The 18,723-nt window shown below is 39.2% G+C and overlaps 1 protein-coding gene across 6 annotated transcripts in view; it reads right to left on the bottom strand.

The window, feature by feature from the left end:
- PJA2 (praja ring finger ubiquitin ligase 2) overlaps positions 1–18,723 on the bottom strand; it is a 78,160-nt gene that overhangs the window by 22,829 nt on the left and 36,608 nt on the right. For 2 of the 6 annotated variants that reach the window (XR_014951277.1, XR_014951279.1), the window contains one exon: positions 1–18,621. This exon is cut by the window's left edge and continues 22,829 nt beyond it. The exons of 1 other annotated variant lie outside the window; for it this stretch is intronic. The gene's annotated coding sequence lies outside the window, so the exon portion shown is untranslated. 3 more of the 6 variants (XR_014951280.1, XR_014951278.1, XR_014951281.1) reach the window with 3 other exon arrangements.

Genomic DNA, 18,723 nt, shown 5'->3' with positions numbered 1-18,723 from the left:
CAAAAAGCATAATATACCACTGTCTCACTTGTAAGAAGAACTTCCTGTTTTGGGTACAGTAAAGGACTAAACCAAGAGGAGACATGGGAAGTTAGAGGGCTAGAAGAGGTAAATTTTAGGCCTAGAAGCAGAGCCTCTTAACTTTATTCAATAATAAGTATTATCTGTGTATCATATAGTGACACAACTTTCTCAGTGTCTGTAGTACTGCTCTGAAGTAGAGATGTACCTTGCAAGGCCATGTAGCACCGTCTGCTTCTATGAAGTTTTGCTGTCCTAGGTCTTTGCTGTCCCTTGCTCTAGCCTCGTCAGCACTACTACTGTTACAGCAGGACAAACATATTAAGGAAAGGCAGCATGTTTTATTTATGGTAGAGATCAATACTCTCTTTTAAAAGTTGTAGTTGCATTTTTAGGAGATATGGCTAAGACAGGATTATGCAAGCAACCATTTTTCTGAGGGCAACACTTGAGTTAGTGAATCAACATGCTCTTCTGCTTTGTCTCTTTATACCATTCTTTGATCCAGATACATGACAAATGTGCTGCACAGGGTGTTCAGAGAAAAAATTAATGCACAGTTTTCCTCCTCCTCCAAAAGTTTTTCTGGTTTCTCTGACTGTGATGGATGTCCTCTGCTTTTGTTTTCCATTGATCCTAGATTGTAAAGGAATACTAAAACAGCTTTTTTCCTGTATTCGCATCATCCAACAACAGGCCGGAAGTGTTGATTTAGGATTTCAAGCAGTATTTCTGCCTAGGGTTTGCTACATCAGTTCAGAAATTCATTGTATCAAATAACTCAGCAGCTGGTTTTTTTTTTCTTTGCCTCCTAAAAATTGCTTTTATCATCTTGTCCTCAAATGAAGGCTAATGTGTCATTAGTCAGAGCAAACACAGGGTCTGTTGGAAATCACTGCACAGGGAGGCTGTACAGAAGGATTTCTGTGCTAAACATCACCCCCAGGGAGCCTGCAATAGCTAGCATCACAGCTGCCTGGGTGTAGTTTAACTTCAATCAATGAACTTTTTGATAAAATTTTGATGCTAACTGGAATGCTGGGGAAAATGAAAAAAATTCCACTATATGAGGCATTAGCACTGTTTTATGCATCTTCCAGGACTTAAACTATGCTGTGAGCGTGTCAGTCAGTACATGAAAATAAAAGCTTCTTACAGCATTGTGGGCTGTACAAAGTAAAGGACAATAATATCTAAGTTCGGGTCAACTTTGGCAAAAGCTTAGTTTTGTTTTGGATTTGTGTTTGGTTTTGGTTTTGGGTGAAGAAGAGGAGATCAGACAAAGATAGCAGGATTATTCACGTCCATTGTGGGATGCCATTGTGCTTATTACAAGTGCAAGGACCACCTTCTGCTTCCATTCCTCACATAAAAGCAAAGAATTGAGAAAACTCACAGATGTCCTTGCTCAGTACCAGCATGAATTTCAGCATGACTACCTAAAAGCTAAAGGGATGCTGTCACTGTGGCAGACTGCTCTTAGACTGTTCAAGGCAAAGATATTACAAGGCTTAGACAAGAGGATCCACCTTAAAAAACAAAGTGTAAGACAAATTTACCATTTTATTTCTGATAAAATAATCCCTTCTTCCTGAAACCAGTATGTTGTTCTTAAGCTGAAGGACAGCATTAGAAATAAATTCAGATATGCAAATGCAACACACTTTATCTTATTTCAAAGCTGTTTCTAATAAGTTGCCAACATCTCAGCTGAAAATTATCATGTGTAGCCATCATTTAGTTTAGAAGTTATATGATGTCTCATTAATTGCTTCTGGCTACTTTTTCCAAAGCAGTAATCAATAACTTGTATTTCAAGTCATAAGTTTGATATCCTGAGACATGCAGACAAGTTTCAGTGAATCAACTGGACCTGTGAGAAACAATATGTTTAGTTAGCTGTAGGTCACACCTTACCCACACTTGATCAAAATGTGAACTAGCAAGCACCATGAGGTATAGCTTTAGCACTCACTGCCGTGCCCACCAAGGTCATTTAAAGCATTGTGACTTTAGACAAGAACATTAGTGGAACAAGGCATACAGAAGCTGATCAGGCACACACAAGTTTTGAAAGCAAGACACTTTACATTACATCTCAATATTTCAATGACTGCATGCTCTGAATTTAAAAGTCTTTGGGTAGCGTGTTTCTCAGCCTGCAATTTCATTTTGTGCCACCTAGGACTGATGTCAGCAATAAGCTTTAGAGAGGATGTGGTATCCTACATTATCAGTGTAAAAGCCAGCATGATGCCTCATAAAATTTCACTACCTGGTCAAGAGATCCAAACTAACATTTGAGTGATATCACTGGATTTTTGCTTCTTTAAAATAATTTTCCATGTTAAAAAAAAAAAAAAAAAAAAAAAAAAAGCTACAAAGCAGTCCAAAAACATTTGAACAAGAGCACCTCTAGCTTGGAAAATAAAATGTAAAAAAAAATCATGCAGATTTTTTGGAATATCCTGAGCTGGAAGGGACCCACAAGGATCATCAAATGCAACTATATAGCACCAGCCCCAAGAGTCCCACCATGTGTCTGAGAGCACTGTCCAAACACTCTTGTACTCTGTCAGGCTTGGTGTTGTGACCACTGCCCAGGGGAGCCTGTTTCAGTGCCCAAACAACCTCTGGATGAAAACAATTTTCCTGATAGTTAGCCCAAACCTCCCCTGACACAACTTCAGGCTATTTCCTTGGGTCCTGTCACTTGTAACCACAAAGAAGAAATTAGGGTTGCCCCTTCTCTTCCCCTCACAGGGAAGTTGTAACTGCAATGTAACTCAGTCTCCTCCAGACTGAACAGATCAAGTGCACTCAATCTCTCCCTGTATGGCTTTCCTTTCAGGCTCTTCACCATCTTCATGGCCCTCTTTTAGACATTCTCTAATATCTTTGTATCTCACATGGTGGTACCCAAAACTGCCCCCAGCACTTGACATGAGGCTGCCCCAGCCCAGAGTGGGACAATCTCCTCCCTTGTCCAGCTGGTGATGCTGAGCCTGATGTCCATAGAGTTGCAGGGGTCCAGCTGGAGCAATGGGACCTGCACAGGCTGAGGGTCCTGAGGCTGGGAGTTTGTCACTCTCACAGCCATGGTCCTCCAGCTCAGGGCACTCGGACACCCTTAGCCCATCAGCAGTGCTGGAAACTGAGGCAAGGAAAGCATTAAACATCTCTGCCTTGTCTCTGTCCCTCTTTGGGAGGTGACCACCCTTAGCCTGTAATGGGCAATGTTACCTCAGCACTGTCTTTTTCTCTTGAACTATTTAAAAAAGCTCTTTTAATTGTATCCCACAGTTCTGGCAGCTTTAACTCCAGTATTTTTGGCTGCACTAATTTTCTCCCTTGCAGGAGTATCTTTGTTTCCCTCCCATGTCTCCTGATCTTGCCCACACATCTCCTTGTTCTTGCTTTAGCTCCAAAAGGCCCCTGCTCAGCCGAGACAGCCTTCTGCCTTACCTATTTGACTTCTAATATTTTGGAATTGCTTGTTCCTGTGCGCTTAGGAGGTGGTGCTTAAAAAGTGATCAGCACTGATAGACTCCAGCACCTTCATTTTCACAGGCTTCCTTACTCACAAGTTCTCTGAGCAGCCTGAAAAAAATATGATGTAGTGAGACCTCATGGTGTCTTCAAAAATCTGGATAGAAATGGCAATCGATTTAAAAGGTAATCACCTTACTTCAGATTTTCAAATATTTTAGCTTTCTCATCCAAATAGATGTGCAATTATTAATAAGTCACAATTTCAGTGCAAAACATACATGGAGCTCTGCAACAATGAGTAGTTTTGATAGTGCTAAACTCTAGAGAGGGGAATGAAACAATTAATATGAGGTGGAAGATAAGGGACTTGAAAGAACTGGAGGCAATAAGAGAATGGAGGAAGGAGTTTTGCATTCCTGGTTTAAAGAACGTCACCAAGAAACACAAAGACAAGAAAATCTGCAACAGTGCAGAAAGTAGAAAATATACAGATGAAAGGCAGTAGCAACACTTGAGAAGAATAAAAGCAGGATATTTTAATTCTGATTTTGTCACAATTCAGTGTATAGGCTTGGAGAAATGGTTTCCCCCATGACTCAGACTTCCTCTGTTTGAAACTGGAATGACAGTTTTTCTGAAGTGTCTTCCCCCAACCTTTCCACAGCATACTAATCACTGGTAAAAGAAAAGTATGTGAAGTTTTCTACCAGGTTTGCAATTGCTAAATAAGGGTGTTACTGCCTGTAGCTTTCAAGATCTTGGTAAGAAATAGTATTTGCCATGCTGTGCTGGACCTGTGATACCTGCAGGTCTCACTCCCTCCTGCACAGAGGATGTTTCTCTGGAATTTGCAGGTGTTCAGTGGAATAATGGAAGCTGCCAGACACTCAGGGATGGTGGAAGTTATTGGCAAGACCAAAGAAAAAGGCAGACAAGGAAAGAGCTGAGGTGACACGTACCTGAGTCACCACTGCAGGGACACAGACACCATCTGAGTCAGAGCCCAGGTTTGTGTGACAGCTCATGTCATTGCATAGAGCAACTTCCAACTGAAGACTTGCATGCGGGGAAAAATGAACTCCAGTGGCTGCTAAGGAGCTTGATGTATGAGGGAAAAGAGCTGTCACTTCTGAGCACTCCTTGGAGGCCCAGTGGAGCTGCCCCTGCAGCACCCCCAGCAAACCATCTCTACACCCTCTAGCCTGGGTCTAAATATTCAGGATCTCAAAACCTCAATGTTATGTCAGATATTGTGTCAAGGTGTCTCCTTGAAAGGAAAAAACTATGACAAGAGCTAAAGTCCTCTGCAAAATTAGGGTAAAAAAAGAAAATAAGTAGAAATTCACAGATGGTGGTGCTATGAGATTGAGGTCTTTTTAATGTGGAACTCTTATTACAGGACCTGTGAGTTACATACTGTAAATAACCAAAAGTAATAAGGGAAACAAGATACATTCCAGTCCTCAGCAAAGGTTTGGAACAAGCAAAAAAGATTATTTTCATCCCTTTTAGGTATGCACACTAATAACATAAATGTTTTATAACTTTGATTAAAGGAAATAATTTCATCTTTAATTCAAACTTTGAAGTAATTTCCAGCACAAACACAGCATCTTTTTAATTAAAATAGGAGTGGACTTTTTTTCCTTGAATGTAATAATTCTTTCTGTCCTTGGAGATCAGATGAGCATGTTGAAGTCTCTGAAATTACAGCAGAAAGTTTTGATTGTTTTTAAGGTTAAATTATTGTTAGACATCAGCATTAAGCAGCAGCTTCAATATAGAAAGGGGAAAAGTACTTATTTTCAATTACTTGTTATGAAACTGTAATGAAAAAAAAGAAGTTACAAAAAAAAAGCAAAGCACCTCAAGGTTCCCAAATTAATTTTGTTTTTAAAAGCAGAATGGTTTACAGTTATGTAGAAACCTGAAACTGCCTGAACTTGACCTGTATTGAATCTTAAAGCAGAAATAACACAGCATTTTTTCATTTCACTGTAATACCCACTAACACTGAGATGTGCTTAGTGTGTGTGTGTATGTGCATGTGTTAGGGAAGGAACCCATGTCAGGGTTTTTATTTGTGGCCCACTGATATTGTTCAAGATCTTTATTATGGTGGTTTGTGTTGCAATATGCTTTATTAAACCTCCTCTGCCAATAATTTTCTATTAACAAGCTGGTGAAACACAGTAATGAGTGCCGAGCTCAGAGCAGGGATGACCTCTGCAGTGAGAAGTCCCATGCTGGGCAGTGTTCTTTGTCACTGTTTTCAGGCATGGCTGGTTTTGTTGTTGCTGATGTATTCACCTCTAGTCCACAGGAGCTGAGCAAGGCAGAGAGAGGACACCTGTGTGAGGTGATGTGCCAGATGATGGCAGAGCTTTGAAAGGAACTGGACTGGTTAAGGAACATCAGGGAGTCTGATAAAAAGCTGCTGGAGCCATGCTCTTCCCTCCCTGAGACAGAAATAGGAACATCTGTGAGAAAAAATCTTGAAGATCCAGTATCCCACCCCCTGCAGCCCCACCCCCAACCAGAGAAGGCAGTTAACTTACAGTAAAGGAGAGAACAGAGGCAAATCGATGCTTAGGGTGGCAGGCGAGCCCTCTCCAGGAATCTGCCTCACTTCCTCAGGTTCCTCTGCACAAGAGGTGTGAGGCTCTGGATCCGGCAGGTCTGTCAGCTAATAATGTGGATGATGGTCCATCTACCCCAGAGGCGTTGCCAACATCAGAAAGGCCAACCCTGGTGTCATAACCACCTCCATCAGGAAGAAAAGATGGGTTACAACTGCTCCTCCTCTTTCAAAATACTACTGCTTAAAAGGCATTCTTTACTGTCAGACAACATTTCACATACATCTTACAAATATGCAAATTACAGTCTTACTACAAGATAATTCATGTTTATTTCTCTAGGAGCACCTACTAGGAAATATGCACAAAAGCATAGAAAATCAAAGAAAAATCCTTATTTTTCCCCAGAGTTAAAAAAAAAGCCTTGTGCTATACTTCTCAATATTGAAAACATTTATCACATAAACCCCTTGAGTATATTCCCAAAGAGTGTTACCAAACAGAAGTGCTGAGGCACTTCAGCAGATCCCCTCCCCTGGTTTGGCATGGAGGGTTGGTGCAGACTAGCTCTCACTCCCAAACCAGCAGTTCACCTCCCACAGCCCCTGCCATTGCCTGGTGCTGAGAGGGGAGTTGTGATGGATCAGTGCTCTAAAAAGCAAGACAATAAATAAATAAATAAATAAATAAATAAATAAATAAATAGCCACAGTGATAATTAAAGCTGTCTGTATTTTTACCTAAGATATCCCTCCGCATTTTTCCCCATAAAGAATTTCTGTTTGGTTTTATTATTGGTTATATATGTATGTATATATATGTATATATAATTATTATTTTTGTTTTATTGTTTTGGGTTTTTTCCCTTTTCTGTTCTCTCCTTGATTTCCTCCATTTCAGAGCCAAAATAAGTGCCTGACAGCTGGATGCTCTCTGGAAGCTGCTGCTCTCTCCCCAGTGGGCAACCCAGCATTCCAGAGAAGTGTGAAAAGCATCCCACAAAGTGAGGAAGTACCAAGAGGCTGATTAATGGCAGGCAAAAGCTGGGCCACATGCTGCAGCTCATGCAGGAGGTCCCCTGGCAAGGATTAAGCTGCTGGTCATGGCCCAAGGAATTGTATCCTTTCTTTATCCTGAAGGGGAGCTTTTGTTGTATCACTCACTGCTCACTGGCTCTTGCACTGGGGCAGGCAGTGAGGGGCTATCCCCACACCTGTCCTGGGCCACCCTTGCTCCTGCAGCCCATCAGAAGCTCTTTTCTATGCCAAAGGGATCTGTCTCCCTCACCCACATTCAGGCTGGGAGCTGTGACAGGAAGAGAAATCCTAAATGTGTTTTTTTTCATAAAAGCACTGCTGACTAAAATACATCTGCCAATCAGTGGATTGAGCCATTTGATTTGACATTTAAATGTAGTAATCTCTTACTGCAAAGTGATTTAACACTTCACTGAAACACCACAGTTACAACATAATTTTCAGAGTAAGAAAACATTAAAGAGTCACCTATCCAAGCAACCTGTTCCCAGAAATGTAACAAGGTCTGCAGGTGTCTCCTTTTGGGCCCCAGAATTGCTGCTGGTGCTGGCAGCATTGCCTGCAGGATAGAGGGGAACAGACAGGCACAAATGCTGCACCACTCTCTGGGCTGCTGCACCCAGCCCCTTCTCTCCTCCTTCCCCCAGGAACAGGCTAAAGGGGCAGCTCTTCTGAGAGCTGTTTGGGGAGAAATGTGTTGCTGTGGCTGGGAAAGAAATACATACAGTGTAAGAGGGGATAGAGGAAAAGTTGAGAAAACAAAAGGCCTCTGAAAAATCTCATGACTGAACACAAAACAGGAATTATGGAGGAAGAAATCAGTTCTTGAGTGGAGAAAAATCCAAAATAATAAAGAGTAAGAGAAATGGAAAAATCCGAAATAATAGTTCCAAACCAACAGATTAAATCAATGCATTCCTCTCTGCCTTTTTGGCAGCACTAGGCTGATGACTGCCCACTTATCCACAACTGAGGATAATATATTTCACATGAGGATTAATAGGAAGATTATACTTTTCTCTTCCTTACCATTTCTGAAAATAATATAATACATCCATCCAAAACTAATACAACCTACTTTTCAAATCCAGAATGCATTTTCACTGACCTTTTAAGGAAATCCAATACTGACAGTTGATGGTCTGTACAGTATAGTGGAAATATGGGAAGGTTAGAGGACAGTGAAAGACAAATAATATACCGATGTTCCTCCTGTCTTGTGTGTTTCATTTTTCCTGCTCTCAAAAAAGAAAGGTTTTCACCTCAAACACATCTGAGTGCTCAGAATCATGATAATGATCAAAAGGTTATTAAAAAGCTTTTAACTTTCTGCCACTTTTACATGAGATGTAATAGGTATGCGCTCTCTTTCATTTTCATTGCTTGCAGCAAAAACATTTTACAGGTTTTAGCACAGTAGCTTTTTCCTTTTCTTGATGATGCTCACCACAGGACTGTTTCTGATAAGGACCGTATGATTTCTCTCCTACACCTGCAGAGTTCTATTAGTCTAGTGTATAAAAACACAGTGCACTGCCTGGACTTAATATGCCAAAGCAAACTAGGAAAAACAGACTGAAATCAATTCAGTTAAAACATGCATGGGTTTGGTTCAATTTTTAAAAAAATTTCATTATAAACATAAGAACAGTCTATCTAAAATCTTCTTTTAAAACCAACCAGACCAATGTCAACAATAAAGTTCCAGTAACCAAACAACAAAAAATTTGTATTTTCATCTGCACTGTATTAGAAACAAATTATTTCACTTTGTGTGGGAAAGCACTTCCAAATATGCATAAAAAATGGGCAGAGATGTAATGAACAGAACATTATAGTCACATGCAAAATATAATACATACCAATGCATGTGATACATTTGTATCCAATCAGGCTTTTCAATTCCATGAATTGTTTCTAAATTGCCTTATGCCAAGCAGAAACTATGATACAGTTTATTATTAGATTTCTTTTACCCCTAATCTTGGTATTTCTCCCTAGCAATCACTGTCACAACCTTTGACCTTTCTCTGGGGTGTTAGGAGAAGGTGAATGGTGGAGCTAAAAATCCAGGGATGCAGAAAGGACAACCAACTTTTAAATGAACTGTTGAATTTTGGCACTGAAAAAAAAAAAAAAAAAAAAAAAAAAAAAAAAAGACATCTGCTCTGGTCAAAACTGCATCACAACTTTTAATCTCAAATTTCCTATTCTCAGAAAAAAATGTGTGAAAATGGACTTACAGCCAAAGAAGGCCCAAACAGAAAAATATTTTGGTTTCAAAGATATTTTAAGTGCACAACTGACAGAAACAGATTTTTCAGCTTCCAGGTTTTGTTGTGATGCTACATTATCTTCATATATGATACCAACAGGAAGCAGCAATAGTACATAACAAAATCCTTTCACAAAAACAAAGTAGAGACCACCCAAGTGGTACCCATTCCTGGAAGACCTGAGAGATGCACAACTGGAGGACAGAACCCTATCTGCAAAAATTTGTATATTTAAGTGAATGAATCATCAGCTTCCACCCTCTCATCTTAATGTCAATACTTTTACTGCTCTCTCCTGTGTACATACATAAAGAGATGTAAAAATGTACCGGATTGCATTTAGTTACTCTAAAAATCACATTGCGGAAATTACAGAACTGGACTAATTTTTAAATACATGATAAACACTAACTCACCTGTTTAATGACTTCTTAAGCAATATGGGTTTTGCATCCTTCCAGCTATTACAAGATAGTATTGAGATGAAAAAAAAAATTTTCTGACTTTTAAGACGCTTGGAAGGGCAAAAGTTTTCTTGACTGGAGTTTCCACAACTGTGTCTCAGCCCAAATTCCTTTTTGAACATCAGGGAGCAAAGTTTCCTCCTTCCTTCTGTACATTTGGGAATAATGCAAAGCCCTGTTTCTCCATGTGAGCCACCTCCAACTGAAGCTGGAAAGCACTGTAGCACAGGCAGCACTTGGCAGAACAGCACAGATAGAAGGGCTACAAAGGCCCTGGTGAATGAGCAGAGTGGGACAATGCTCTCCTTTTCCCAGCTGGCGATGCTGAGCCTGATACCCCCAGGACAGGGTTGGCCTTCCTGGCTGCCAGGGCACTGCTGACTCACATCCAACCTACCACTGACCAGGACACCCAGGTCCTTTTCCACAGTGCTGCTCTCCAGTCTCTCATTCCTCAGTCTGTCCCTACACCCAGGGTTGTCCCAGGTGCAGCATCTAGCACTTTCCCTCACTGAGCTCCGTATGGCTGGTGATTGCTTATTGTCTAAGTCTCTCTGCAGGATTTAGCACACTTAACAAACAACACAGTTATGGCTACAGTATGGCTTCTGAAATTCAGTATTTGGCCAGACATAGTGCAGCAAATACATGTACACTACAACAGTGTGAAGTGCCAGAGAGCCTCCTGTTCCCAGCACCAAGATGACTTCTTGAAGAAAAGTGTCACTGCAAAGCTACCTGCCAAATTCCATAAAGACTCTGCCTTGTCCTCCTTCACAACCCTCATGAAAGCTCTGCAGAGATCATTCAACCACTTTGTAATCTGATCATGCTGAGACAGCTGACAAGGAAAGACTGCCCATTTGTATCTAAAATACATTTATTTTGCCAACATTTCAGGCTCCAATAGACCATACACTCCTGCTGCACAGTTCTTACTAGTGCTTTGCGTAATCCCACACTATTTTATACAAGCATTTAGGAAATGTAATGTTTTTCTTTTCTTTCTTTTTTTTTTTCATTGCTTACAATGATCCCTAATGCTTTATTTATCAAGTGCTCTAGAATTTACTGTGTCAAAATTAGAAAAGCCACAAATTAAAGTTTTATGAATAGCTAAAGAAAACAAATGGCATATGCCTTGAAGTAGTAGCAAATAAAAGCTCTTAGAAGAAAGAACTCAGATGCTTCTGCATTGAATAATCAGTTGTGAAGAAAAACTTAAATCTATTTAATATTAATTTAGTACATTAGTTTCAGTGGGAATATTGCCTGAAAAGGATGTCACTACTAAGATATCTGGAAAATAACCAGGCTTTTCATTTTCCCTTGCACACTGCAGTCTGTATGTAGCTACTGAGGGACAGCCTTCAATATTCTGCTTCCCTACTTTGAACTATAAATCACTTCCAGTTGTATTACACAGATGCTCAGGAGAAAAAAGAATAGGGGTCATGGTTAAAAAAATATAATACAGCTCGTAACAAAGACATTTAAAGGCTGAAAGGTTAACACTTGAGCATCTAGTACTATCTATCCTCCATTAGCTTTTTAAGTAGCATAGAAAGGAATGCAAATGCTTGCAGGCATGTAAGCATCTTTGCAATGAATATGTATTTTAGAATTTCAAACTGAACTTTCACAACATCTTTCAAGCAGTTCTGCCATTCTAAGTTACTCTTTTGAAATTCTCCAAAATTAATCATCACCTCATATGTCAGATTGTCACACATACAGAGGACAAGAGATTCACTTACTTAAGGAAACAGACAAGGCTCAGCTATTTTTTTGCTCTCTCACTCCTTTTTTACCTCAGGAAAGAAAAAAACTAATTTGTGTCTGAATGAGAATGTGTGTCATATAACAGCAACAGAGTTTTGCACTTGGGAACTGCAAATATATTTGAATTTTATGCATTAAGAAAGCAGCAAGAATTTTGAAGAATTAGACCTTCATCAAAGCTTAATTTATGTGATACAGGAAAACATAAATAACATTTGTAAGAATGATTGCAAAAAGCTGCACAAGAACAGTTTTAACTGTAGCCACTATAAATATATACATTTATTTTTTAGGGTTTTTTAATTAAAATGATGTAATGACAGATCACAATGCTTCAAGAAGTTCATCAATATTTGATATATTTTGTACTTGGATAATGAAAAGCCTGAAAGGATTTCTAACTGATCTCTGGAGCTTTAAAGTGAACTAGAAATTTCACCAGATGTTGTACTGTGATCTCAGTTTTGAAGGCAGGTAATTATATAAAAAAAAAACAACCCAAACAGTTTATTCAGATACTGTACTTCAGTACAGCACCCTGTGGTATCAACTCTTAGTATTGAGATGATTATCCAGTGAACATTGAAACTATGCAAAAAAAAATCTATGAAAAACTGGATCAGCCCTGACACGCTCCCCCACCTTTTTTTTTTTTTAAAGGCAATATTGTCTAAAGTCTCTGACAAGCTGCTACCCTGCATTGCAGTACATTCCCTGAATGCATCTATTCTTCTGGTACTGTAGAGGAGTTGAGGCTACCTCACACTCTCCATTGTGCTCCAATTCGCAGCATAACAAGGCAACATGAATGTTAATGCAAATTAACTGATTATACTGCCTTGCTGATAACTTCAAAATGCAGCAGGTAGGTGGGGCAAAATTCAGTTGTCTCCCTCAGATGCATGATGTCATGTGTAACATAGGATAGAAGAGGAACAGTTGCTGGAAGTACTAGTATCCCAGGTACAAAACATAAAAATTATCTAAAATTGTTTAGAATATAACTTACAATTTGAGTATGTACTTACTCTGAAAATGAAACATCCAGAGCATGCTCTTCTGCCTTGTGCTTGAATTATGCCCACAAAGAGACACCTTCCCTCTGGAAGGTGTATGGAAGGAGAAAATACTACCTTCAGATACTTCCCCAACTAACACACACTGATTGTAGCAGCAATAATATGCCTCTGATTACTGTCATTCATCAAACCATTTTCACTAACAGAACAGAAATTAATTTTTATCAACAAGTTAACTGATGCTTCTTTTTTCAGTTAGATCTGATAAATGATTCAGAGCAGGAGAGTGTACAGTGACACACTCAATAGTGATAATAAAGACCCTTCTGTAGGTCACGGGTTTCTCATGAACCCATCCTTAACTGGCAGGGCACACTGGCACCCTTTCTGTGTCCCTGACACCAATAAATGCAAGTTATTTCAGTCAGAAAGAAACTGTCTCATAGGTTGTGTAAGATTTAGACCAAGAGATTTTGAATCTTTTAGTGATCAGGCTCTACATTTCCTGAAGAGCTAGGAGAGTGCAGTGGGTCAGACAGCAGCGCCTCAGGAACTTCCATGCTTCCTGCTGTGGGACAGAGCTGTCAAAAGTAGTTTTGTGCCGCACATTCCTTTTTTTGGCTTGCTTCCCTCTACTCACAACTGAATTTTGTCTTGGTTGATACTGTAGATTGCCTAGATTCACTTGAAAGACCACACTTTTTCTGCTCCCATTTCTTCCCTTCCTGCTAGCCATTTTCAGAAGAAAACTGCATGAAGTGAATGGACCTGAAGGGCATCTCTTCACCAAAAGTCCTGGTGAACTAGGAATTTGTTTCAAAAGCTCCAAGAAGATCCTTGCTGTGCCACAGGGAGAAAGAGGACTGTCGCTATCTGTAAGTGATAAACACTGCTGAGGATCCCGTTTTCTTGCATCACTTCTGTTTAAATGGTGCTATTCACTCATGTCCCAGAAGCTCACCATTCAGGAGCAAACTTTTTAGTCAGGCTATTTTTTTTATTTGTGTGTGATTTGCTTTGTGTTGGTCCATTCAGTTATTTTTCCTATCATCAGAAGAAAAGGCTCACAGTCTCATGAAGCTTTAATGTAAATAAGAGGACTAAATCCTATTTTTAATCTCTATAGCAAAACTACTTTCTTGCTTACATGACTTGTGATTTGGGGAGTTAAAACAATGAAGAAGACAAAAGCAGGTACAGGATGTAGGCTCCAATTCATTTCACTAAAATAGCTTAAGAGGAACCTATTTACAGTATTGCTGACCAGAATATCTTCCTTGACTAGCAAAGCAAGTTAACAACTTATAAAAGGATGTCTGGAATATGCAAAAAGCATTTTCAAATCAGTGTCAGTGCTTCTGCAGCTGACATCCTCCTACTGCAGTATTAAAGCAGTGTTAGAAAAGCATATTTTATGTTTCTGCTTTTAGTAAGAGGAGGGAATTCCACTCATCCACAGGGAAACTCTTCTACCCATTGACAGAGACAATCCTCCAAATTAGCACGTCATACATATTAGCATATCACTCAATATACAATCAAAGAAATACCTTGATATACAATATCAATTATTTTTATATCCTATTAAGAAATTTATTTCCTCTTTAGGTTTTCTTAACACAAAGGCATGAAAGATCAGCCAATTCCTATCACTAATCAGTAGAACTTACGATACTAAAATTAGCTCTTGGTTCTTGTAAATTAGAAAATGTGACATAAAATACCTAACCTGCCTTAGAATTCTCACCATCACATTAAATTTCATGGACACTCTTGACTATTTTCAAAGGTTCCTTTCTGGTAAGCTAAAGACAATTCTGCTTCCCAATTGAAAAAAAGGACTTGTTTTTACTGTGATTTAAATGTAGGTGAAGAAACCACCTAGACTAATCTTCCTTCCTATTTCTTACCTAATTGTCTTCTACGTCTTCTTGAGAGCCTTTTCTTTTGCCTCAGGAGGCCAAAGAAACTCTAGGATGAATCAAAATCACGCCTGTTGCAGATGATAGATAAATATGATTGTTCATAAATAATACAGCTAGGATGAGAACAGCTCTCCCAGCTAGCCGGATGACACCCCTGCCCTTGGATGAGTCCTGGGGTGAAATGGGCTGTTCCATCCCACCCCCCAAAAGATGTATGGCTCATCCTACACCTCTGTACCCTCCCCTAAAACATTAGTGTCTGTAACCCCATTGGAAATCCTCATCCCAACCCCCCTAGGAGCCCCTGATAAGGGGGCTCCGAGGGGCCACGCGCCCTCTTGGAACCCCTTCCCCCCTCTTAGAACTTCATCCCCTCCTGGGGCTTCCTCTCTCCTAAACCCTCCTTTTGTCTCTCCCCTCCCTCACCCTCTCATGCTGGCCATGTGCTACACCTGGGAGCACGAGGCAGGAACTTCTGCACCCCCAATAAACCTCTTTCCCCAAGAGCAACCTTCAGAGATCTCTGCCTCCATTCATCCACACCGTGCAGGAGCGTGGTATTCTCACACACGCCCTTTACATTTTGGCCTCAATACATCATTAAATCCTCATACTTACTCATTAATTACTATCATTAGTTGTTTTGTGTGCAATTATTTATGATACATGGCTCAGAGCACAGTAATTTTCTATCTACACAGAGACTTAAGACTGGAGAAAAATTACAATTATGATTATTAATTATTAATTATTATTATTAATATTAATACAATTATTAATACATATTTTGCTTACTAGCCTATAAAAGGACTTATTCTCCACATAGTGATATTTCTTCTCTTGTCTAAATAAGTATGCAACTTAGCTTTCTGTGTGTACCACTTTGAGCAAATAACTGCAGATAACTAATATATTTTCCTGTTTTCTATTATGTATATCCTAAAGCACTCACCAACACCAAAAAAAAAAAAAAAAAAAAAGAAAAGGAAAAATACAGGGTAAAGAGCATGGATTGTAAAAATGCGCAGATAAAATAAAACTGAAATTACTGAGCCAGGGTTGTTTTTCTTTTTCCATCTTTGGCATTTTTCAGAACAGGATACCGACTGCATTCATAGTATCAATTCAGATGTGCTCACATAAGTGCATCACCACAGAGAGATTGTCCTATTAAAAGGAAAACGTCAAGTAGGATTATTACAGCTGCACATACTCATTTTATGAAATAAACCACTCTGATGCTGCTGCTTTAAAATGTGTCCCTTATGGCAATAGTCTTAAATTCACTAAACCACAACAGGCCTTTTCAGGAACGATTCTACTGTAAGTTCAAAGAGAAAGATAATGTACCTGGAAATATGCTTTTGGAATTAATTATATCCATGCCAAATACATAATATTCTCAGCAAAATAAGCTCCCCTCTCTCTATCCAAAGTAATCTGAAAAACTTTGCTTCAAACTTAGGGAAGAGAACTTTTATTTTCAATTATGTTTTACACTGCATTTAAGGAATGTGGCATGAGCTTATGATGAACCCTTGCTTTGTTTGGGTTAGTTTCTACTGGATTTCAATGACACAATAGCAAAAATCAGGGACACTTCAAGGCTCCTGAACACCTTTAAAAGGTTTAAACAAAGGTTTAAGCCTTTGTTACCAGGTCTGTACATCCAAGGGCTATGCAGAGATGACTGTCAGCCCACTTGTCTCCTTGTAACACAAGACAAGGAGCCTTATCTACTAGTCCTTGCCAGTTGTTCTACAGTTCAGTAATTGAGCCCTACTCCATAAAGAATCAAGCCTCGGTGTAAAGAAGGCTCTCTTTGTATACCCGTTGTCCAACAAAACCTCATTACATCTGTTTCAACAAAAAGCAACTGGAAAGAAAAGAATGGATTTTCAATGTAGAGCAGTGGGCTGAATTTTGTTTGTTTCAGTCTTTACTTGGCTTTCTGAGAAAGAACAAGCCTACCAACTATAGCAGTATATTTTGTTCAGTGGAAATAGCGGTATGCTACAGGAATGCTACAATATAAATAAATTTTCTTGACCTTTAACAACTTCAAATCTACTCAAGGAAGACTGTATTGGACAAATTCTGTCCAAAAGCCTCAGAAAGCCACACTTTTATTCTTTTCAAGTAGGAAAAACTGGAATTTTGTGAGAATGTACCTAAGTATTTATGCAGCATGCCAAGCAGCATCACTGCAATATTAATACAGCTTTTAGGATTCAAATTGTAAAGCAGTAATTCCCAAACAGGAGAGATTTCTATAAACAACAATACCTCCAAACAAAAAACCAAACCAAACCAAACCAAACCAAAACAAACAAAAAAAAAAAACAGTAAAAAAGAAGAGTTCAAAGGATCACGCAGTAGGCCTTGCTAGTGCCACCAAAAAACCAAATCCTCCAAAGTTAGGAAAATTCTGTACTTTGCAAAATAGGGCACAAATATCAAATCATAGCCTTATGTCAACAAGTTCCCCTCTCCTATGAGATGTATTTAATTATCGTTATTTTAATTTAAAATGGGTAAACTATAAACTATCTCCGGAGTAAAAAGCCCTCAAAAACTATATTCTCCTTCATGCTCAGAAGAATTACGTTATTGCAACACTTAGTTTTTGTACAACTCAACCTTGCAACTCTTTAAACAAACTGAAGAACACAGGACTTTTTATATCTTTAAAAATACAAGAAGAAGGTAGCATCTTAGAAATGGCTGAACATTTAACAACTGATCCTAAATGCTGTTCCTAAAAGTTTGATCACCTACCTTTCAATTAAGTTCAAGAGAAGATGTTAAAAGCAACAAAAAGAAAATACTTTCAGTGTGTTCTAAGCAGACTGCTTGTTCAAGATTGTTAGCTTTCTGCACACTGCATTTACTAGATTGAAAAGCTGTTTTGGGGGATGTGAGGTTTTTTGTCTTCTCCTTTCTTTTTCTCTTTTTTTTTTTTTTTTTTTTCTGCATATGATATTGGTATCAGATACTGAGCACACAGTTTCCCACAATGCAAAAAGGAGATTAATCTGATTATTAGGAAATTAAAGCCTGGAATTTGAGCCAAAACACTAATGCACCAAAAATATTTTCTGTGCGGAAATGACACCATGCAGAAATACAGTGGCAGATTATTTTCAATGTAGAGTATGAAAATTCAAGGAAAGTGCTAGGGCCAAAAGTAGCTCCACATCCTGGGGCTCCAAGGCTGTCAGATAAGCCCCAGAGGTAACAGTGCACTAAGAGCCAAGCTTAAGCAGGAACAGTGGTACACAATTCTGAACCAGCCACAGCTAGTGAGCTCAGGCAGATGAAAAACTGCCCACAGCGAGAGCTTCAGCTGAACACTTTCACTCCAAAGCAAGACCACAGACAACTGATAAAGCAGAAAAAAACCCAAAGAAATATAATGAGGAGATAATTGTGAGGAATTAAAATAAATAAAGAAATAAAATGAGTAATCAAGCTACTTCAGATCCCACAGGCTTGACAAAACCAACAGAGAAATGGAAAAACTGCTAAAGCAAACACAAAGGTGCTATTAGTTGAATGTTGTTGGTGTAAGACCCTCCAAAGGCTCACATATTTGTGACCTTGCATTGAATTCATGCAAGAGATTAAAAGTCCAGCTGGTACCAACCTCTTCACAAAAGATGAGTCATAATTATGACCTGATTGCTACTACAGAAACTTGCTGGGATGAATCGTACAACTGGAGCGCTGTGAGTGATGACTACCAACTATTCAAAAAAGACAAGCAAAAAAGAGAATTGGGGGGAGTTTCCTCTATGCCAAAAATGAGATTGACTGCACAAAGCTGTTCTTGAAGAACAGCAAAATTAGAGACTAAGCTAACAACAGAAACCTTGTGGTTGGTGTCTACTACGCCTTACCTGAACAAGGAGAGTAGGTTGATGAAGAGCCCTTTCTTCAGCTGCAGGAAGAATCACATTTGCAGGCCACAATCCCAATAGAAGGCTTCAGCCACACGGATGTTTGCAGGGGAAAATGCACAGCCAACTGCAAGCAGTCCAGGTAAATACAGGAGAGCATCAACAGCAGGTTTCTAGTCCAGATGATGAAGACAGACCAGAGGAGAAGAATCTCTTGACTTGTTTCTCA

The sequence above is a fragment of the Lonchura striata genome, chromosome Z (genome assembly GCF_050655825.1).
Source record: "Lonchura striata isolate lonStrDom1 chromosome Z, ASM5065582v1, whole genome shotgun sequence".
In the NCBI taxonomy this organism is placed as follows: Eukaryota; Metazoa; Chordata; class Aves; order Passeriformes; family Estrildidae; genus Lonchura; species Lonchura striata.
Note: the sequence above shows the minus strand (reverse complement) of the source record. Positions and strands in the feature narration are given on the sequence as shown.